This window comes from Mus pahari, chromosome 21 (genome assembly GCF_900095145.1).
Source record: "Mus pahari chromosome 21, PAHARI_EIJ_v1.1, whole genome shotgun sequence".
Taxonomy (NCBI): Eukaryota; Metazoa; Chordata; class Mammalia; order Rodentia; family Muridae; genus Mus; species Mus pahari.
The window spans coordinates 41,885,275-41,892,268 of record NC_034610.1 but is presented as its reverse complement, the minus strand read 5'-3'; positions in this window follow the sequence as shown (position 1 = coordinate 41,892,268).

Genomic DNA, 6,994 nt, shown 5'->3' with positions numbered 1-6,994 from the left:
GTCTCTGCCTCCCGAGTGCTGGGATTAAAGGTGTGCGCCACCATGCCCGGCTGGAGTATTTAATTTTGATTAAGTCTAATATATGAGTTTTTTAGCCTGTTTTTTGGTTTTGCGCACTATGACAGGAGTAGTATTGTGTTTAGTGCTAAAGGTGGGGGTTCATGCCTCAGGTTCTCAGCACTGGGTTGGCTAAGGCTGGGGAATCACAAATTTGAAGCCAACCTGGGCTATATTACGACACTGTCTCAAAGCAAAAACCAACTAACCAAAAAAAGAAAAAGAGAAGAGAGAAAAGGAAGAGGAGGAGGGGGAAAAAGAAGAGGAAGAAGAGGCAGAAGAGGTAGTGGCAGAGGAGGAAGTGGAGGAGGAGGGAAGGACAGAGAAAGAGAGAAAGAAACAAGAGAAAAGAGAAAGAAAAGTATTCCCAGTGCTGTGGGGTATGGAATAGGTTGGACCAGGAACCATGCCATCTCTAAGGAAGCACATCTTGAGTTGTCTGTCTCTTCCTCAGGATAGACATGTGAAGTTCCCTGGAGGTCTGCTGTTCCTTCTTTGGATGGTATAGCATCAACTGATATGGGAATATGGATGGTATAGCATCAACTGATATGGGGATACTGAGTGGGAGGACACAACACTCGGCTTTGCAGAGCATATGGCTGTGAACTATGAGAACATTCAGGCCTGTGCGCACTGCCCTGGGAGTTGTGAGTGCTTTATGTTAAAGCTGTCTAACCCTCTTTTTGGACGCAGCTATGTTCCAGTGATGTAATATTGCTGTGAGCCATCTGCAGACCAGTGGGGTAGACCAGAAAGCTCAGCCCTGGAACCATACTGTTCCCTACTCTCACCCACTTCCCTGGGCTGCAGCTGGCTACCTGTGGTTCCCTCAGTGAAACTACAGTTCACTGAACAAACTGAGCCACCAGTGTTCTACACTGAATAAAGGTTTACAAGGGTTAAAAAGAAAAGAAACCATAAGGTTATAGATTTGGTGAAAATATTTGCATACCATATGCTGAATAAGAGATTTACACCAGAAGATAATGACCTCTTAAAGAAAGAAGTTGCCCTGCAGCGGAAGAGCAATGAGCCCTGTCAGAGTTCTAACCATACATGCTGGTATCCTGAGATGTGGCTGGCTGGGCTGAGGCTCTTCACTACAATGTGCTTAAGGGAATGGGGATCAAACCAGTGAGTAGCATTCTTCCATGGCTCCTGAATTAGTTCCTGCCTCCAGGTTCCTGCCATGTTTGAGTTCTGTCTGGAGTTCCTTTGGTGCTAAACAGTAATATGGAAGCCAAATAGACACTTTCCTCCAATCCCTACCCCCAAACAACACCCCCCCCCAGTTCAGACAAAACCCCAAACTCAGCTGGGCATAGTGGCACACACTGTTAATCCCATCACTCGGGAGACAGAGGCAGGAGGATCTCGAGTTCAAGGCCAGCCTGGTCTACAGAGTGAGTTCAATAACAGTCAGCCAGTGCTACACAGAAAAATTCTATAAAACCAAAAACTAAAAGGAAGAAAAATAAAAAAAAGAAAAGAAAGAGCTAAAACAATAAAAAAAAAAACATGCAGGCAAAACACTCATACACATAAAACAAAATAAACCTTTAAGATCTTGTCTGAAGAAAAAAGATTTAATTTTGATAAAAATAATAGAAAACTTGAGCCAGCATAGACAAATACATTGTAATTTGTTGTGCTGCTCAAGTTAGGTATTTTTGTGATCAGCAATGTTCAGATGTCCTTATGAAAAATCCCATGAAAATCTGTCACATAAGTCAATAAAATGCTTGCCTCCAGAGAAAGTTAGCTCTTCAGTTGAAACTGCCCTTGTTCAATAAACTCAACTAAATTTCAGAAATGTATATTTCAATATCTTGGGGTGGTTTTTTTTTTGGTCATATGTTCATTATTCTTAACGGTTCTGCTTTAGTCTTGAATAAATAAACACCAGAAAATCAACTGTCTGTCTTGGCAAAAAAAAAAAAAAAAAAAAAAAAATCCCAACTGACCCAAACCCAAAGGTCACAAGCTGTTTCCCTTCATTTTGTCATTTGATCAGAGTTATGTTACTCTCAGAACACAAGCTACAAAAGCAGTTATTTAGAGACAAGACAGCCCAAATCTATCATTTAAAGGAGGAAATAAGTGCTGGGGACATCACATTCTTCAACTGGAACTGTGTGTTTGTTTAAAGCAGTTCCATACAACAAGGCCCTGGGAGACAGTCTGTGTCAGTGGCAGCAGGTACAAAAAGCCAGCCCAGTCAGCGCGAGCTTCCTACCTTTCTACACAGCCCAGAGAGGGCTGCTTCCTTGGATGCACTTGCAAAGGAAGAAGGATGCCCTGTGACCTGGTCGGGCCAATGAAGCCTACCCAGAAATGTCTCCCAGAGGACTCCAGAAAACCTCCTAAAAATATTCGTCTGGTGGAGCTGGAGAAATGGCTACTGCTTAAGCGTGAAGACCTGAGATTGGAACCCCAGCACCCACATAAAGCAAGGTGTAGTGTGCCATCCTAAACTTAGTGCTTCAGGATGCTAAGACAGGTAGATTCTGGGGCCTAGTCGACCAATTAGTTCAACCAATCTAGCTCAGGTTCAATGAGATGAGGTTCAGGTTCAATGAGACCAGACCGTGTCTTAACACAGAAAAATAGGGCAGAGGGGCTAGAGAGAAGGCTTAGAGCAGAGGCTCTCAACCTGTGCGTCTCCACCCCTCTGGTCTGGTCACATATCACATACTTTGCCTAGCATACATTTATTCTGCAATTCATAAAGTAGCAAAAATTATAGTTATGCAGTAGCAACAGAATAATTTTATGGTTGGGGAGGTCACCACAAGGAGAAACTGTATTAAGGGGTCACAGCATTACAAAGGTTGAGAACACCTGGGCAGTGGTGGTGCACGCCTTTAATCAGCACTTGGGAGGCAGAGGCAGGCAGATTTCTGAGTTCGAGGCCAGCCTGGTCTACAGAGTGAGTTCCAGGACACCCAGGACTACACAGAGAGACCCTGTCTCAAAAAAACAAACAAACAAAAAGAAAGGAAGGAAGGAAAGGAGGGAGGGAGGGAGGAAAGAAAAGAAAAAAGAAAAAAGAAAGAGAAAGAGAAAGAGAAAAAGAAAAAGAAAAAGAAAAAGAAAAAGAAAAAGAAAAAGAAAAAGAAAAAGAAAAAGAAAAAGAAAAAGAAAAAGAATGTTGAGAACTGCTGGCTTAGAGGTTAAGCTTCTAGCAGGTTTTAATTCCCAACACCTACATGCAGATTATAACCTTCCAGAGGATCCAATACTCTCTTCTGTACACATATGATATGCAGACATGTAAGCAAAACACCCATATACATTTAAAAAAAATAAAAATTAAAGAAAAAATAAGGTAGAAAGTGATTAAAGGAAGATACCTGGCCTTCAGGCATGCATCTGTTCCCTCTCCCTCTCCCTGTCTCTCTCTCTCTCTCTCTCTCACACACACACACACACACACAGAGAGAGAGAGAGAGAGAGGGAGAGAGAGAGAGAGAGAGAGAGAGAGAGAGAGAGAGACTGTCCCCTCCCCTCTTTAGATAATGTCAGAGTTAACTGTTTGTAGCTACCATCACAACTTACCTGGTATTTAAAAACTCAGCATCTAGGCCCGGAGAGATGGCTCGGTGGTTAAGAGCACTGTCTGCTCTTCCAGAGGTTCTGAGTTCAAATCCCAGCAACCACATGGTGGCTCACAACCATCTGTAATGGGATCTGATTCTGATGTGCATGAGAAACAGCACTCATATACATAAAATAAATAAACAGCAACAACAGCAATAATCCCCTCAGCACCTACCTGTTGAGTACAGGGCTCTGGGACCTGCCAGCCTGGAGGTCTTACCCTCTGAGGATTAGGTTCATGGCTGTCCATCATAGGCACAGTTTAGGGTACAGGGTCCCTTAGGAGTCATGCAGAGGTTCTCAGGAGAAAAGATTTTAAATAGAGGAAGATTTTGAAAGACCCTTGAATTCGAGGTACTGTGAAATTACACTGACAAGGCTCTTGGTAATGTTAAAGATGAAATGATTTCACACTGTTCTGTTCTGAGGAATATATATATATATATATATATATATATATATATATATATATATATTCAGCAAGATGGCACAACAGATAAAAGTCTGCCTAACCAAACTTGATATCCCACGTTCAGTCTTCTGTACTCAGAAGATGGAAGGCGAGAACTAACTCTTGCAGGTTGTTCTTTAAAACCCAGATACATTCTGTAGCACTCTTACACATGCATACATAAAGTAAGTAAATGTAATTTAATAAAGTAAATCTCAATTATATTTATTTTAGCTTTACTTTATTTAGCTTTATTTTAAATAATTTAACCATATGTTTGGCATCTTAACATATAAACAAAATGTAGATTAATAGATTAATCTCCATCTCAAATATTGTCAAAACTGAGATATAACAATAACTGAGTTGAGACTTTGGGACAAGAAATTATTAAGACTCATAAATATATAACTCTGGCTGGAGTTAACATGTTTTTAATTCTCTGACATCCTCGGACCCATGAAAATTGATGTGGGTTAGTAAATTAGAACAGTCAATATTTGGGTGGTAAATTAGTAAGTAAGAGTTTAGGACCACCTGACACTCTAGTTGCTAATTCTTCAAGTGTATTAACAAATAGTGCAGCTCAGACACCTACGTTCACACTTCAGCAAGAGTTTAATCAGCCACTCAGTGGTTACATGACTGTGAGTACTTGTATGGTCCCTAAAAATGGAGTTGTTTTAAACCTCCCCAGGCAGTTGTTCCTGTGAACACACATGAATCAAGAATAGCAGGGGAAGGCACTGACCAGCTAACCTAGGGCAATAGAACGACCACCAGATATTGCCTGATATCTCACTGTTAGTTAGCCTTGCTTCTGAAGCTTTTCACTGATGCACTTAGAGCAACCATCTTGGGGACACTTCACAGATCTGCTTACTTTAAAACCTTAGCCATCTCCTATGCACTCCTAGAACCTTTTATTTTTTTTTAAAAAAATGTGTATTTGTTATTCTCCTACCAGAGTTTGTGCCAGATATTTATTTCCTACTCTTCCAGCTGAAAGGAGGTGTGTGTGTAGTAGAGGAAGCCCTGAGGGACTGAAGTCCTAAATGAACATGTGTATCTTAGTGTTTAATTGCTGTTCAGAGACACCGTGACCTCGGCAACTCTTGTGAAGGAAAACATTTGACTGAGGCTGGCTTTCACTTCAGAAGTTTAGTCTATCACTGCCGTGGCTCAAAGCATGGTGGTGTGCAGGCAGACAAGGAGAAGAAGCTGAGAGCTCTACATCTTGATCTCCGCAGGCAGCAGGAAGAGAATGAAGGCACACTTTCTTCGACAAGGCCAACCTATTGCAATAAGGCTACACCTCCTAAAAGAGCCACTCCCTATGTATCTACGGGGCCATTTTTCTTCAAACTACCACAGTGTCTATTGACACAGGCACAGCCATGACAAGAACTAGCGCCTCAGACCCATGGGAAAACATCAGCCTTTTCCATCTATCTACCCAAGATTCGGAGGAATGGCAAAGCCTTCTTCTGGCTCCCGTGCCAATGCCAACGTTATATACAGAAAACGTCCACTGTAGCTTTCCTTTCCTGAACACGTTACATCCTGAAGACTGATCTCCTACAGAGACTGCTTCTGCTGAGGTTAGCTAAACCCAATTCCTTTCCAGCTGTATACCATAAACCTCGACTTCTTGTTTAACTGTATATAATATCAACACCTAATTATTCAACTGTATGCAATAAACCTGCCTCTCTGTTAAATGTTGTATAATAAGCACGCTGAGCTTCTGGATGCTTTGTCCACCAGAGAACCATTCCACCTGATCCCACCTTTTCTGTGTGTTTGTGTATGTTTGTCTTCTTCTTCATCCCCTCATTGTTCCAGTAAGGTTTGTCCCTGAAACCATGCTAGACGACAGATAGACACGGTAAAAGTCCTAAGAACATCTTTTGGGCCTAGAGCGAGACAAGGGTGTCTGTTCACATATACTCAGGGATCTGAGGGGGGAAGTCACAATCCAAGAAAACAAGCACTAGGTTCCGTGGGAAGAAGGAAGATGACTCAGCTCAAAGCAGCAAGCCTTGATAGCCTTGGGTCACCAAGACAGCCCTTGCAAGTGTTCTTTATATCTTGATAGATCTTTGATACTTTAACCCTGGCCAGAAAGTGAGGTTAGACCGATCAGCGGTCAACATATTGGCTAAGCCTGAGCTATTGCTATTTCCCCCAGAGCCTGAGGACTTTAGCCTTCTTCCTAGGAAACATTCGAACAGTTGATTATTCCTATCTGTGGCTCTGGGTTTTCTCCATAGAAGCCATCCTTAAGGGCAAGATGGACTGCTTATAGTAGGGTGCAGCTGTGTGTGGTGGCACACGCCTTTGATCTCAGTAATTACTTGGGAGGCAGAGGCAGCCAGATCTCTGCGGTTGAGGCCAGCCAGGTCTACAGAGTGAGTTCCAGGACAGCTAAAGCTACACAGAGAAACCCTGTCTTGGGGGATGGGTTCAGGTATGTGTGTGGCAGGGGTGGGGGGTGGGTGGCAGGGAAGTGGGGTGTAAAAGCAAGAAATACTTGCTCTGTGTTTCTGTTTGTCACCCAGAGAAGAACCTCTTTTTTGTTGTTGTTTTGCTTTGAGACAGGGTTTCTCTGTGTAGCCCTGGCTGTCCTGGAACTCACTCTGTAGACCCAGGCTGGCCTCGAACTCAGAAATCCGCCTGTCTCTACCTCCCAAGTGCTGGGATTAAAGGCGTGCGCCACCACTGCCTGGCAAGAAGAACCTTTTGTTTGAGAAACGTATTTGATGGAAGAGATCATATTTGCCTGGTTTTGGAGGCTTCTTCTAAATCAAGAAATAACAAAGAGCCGGGCGTGGTGGCACATGCCTTTAATCCCAGCACTTGGGAGGCAGAGGCAGGTGGATT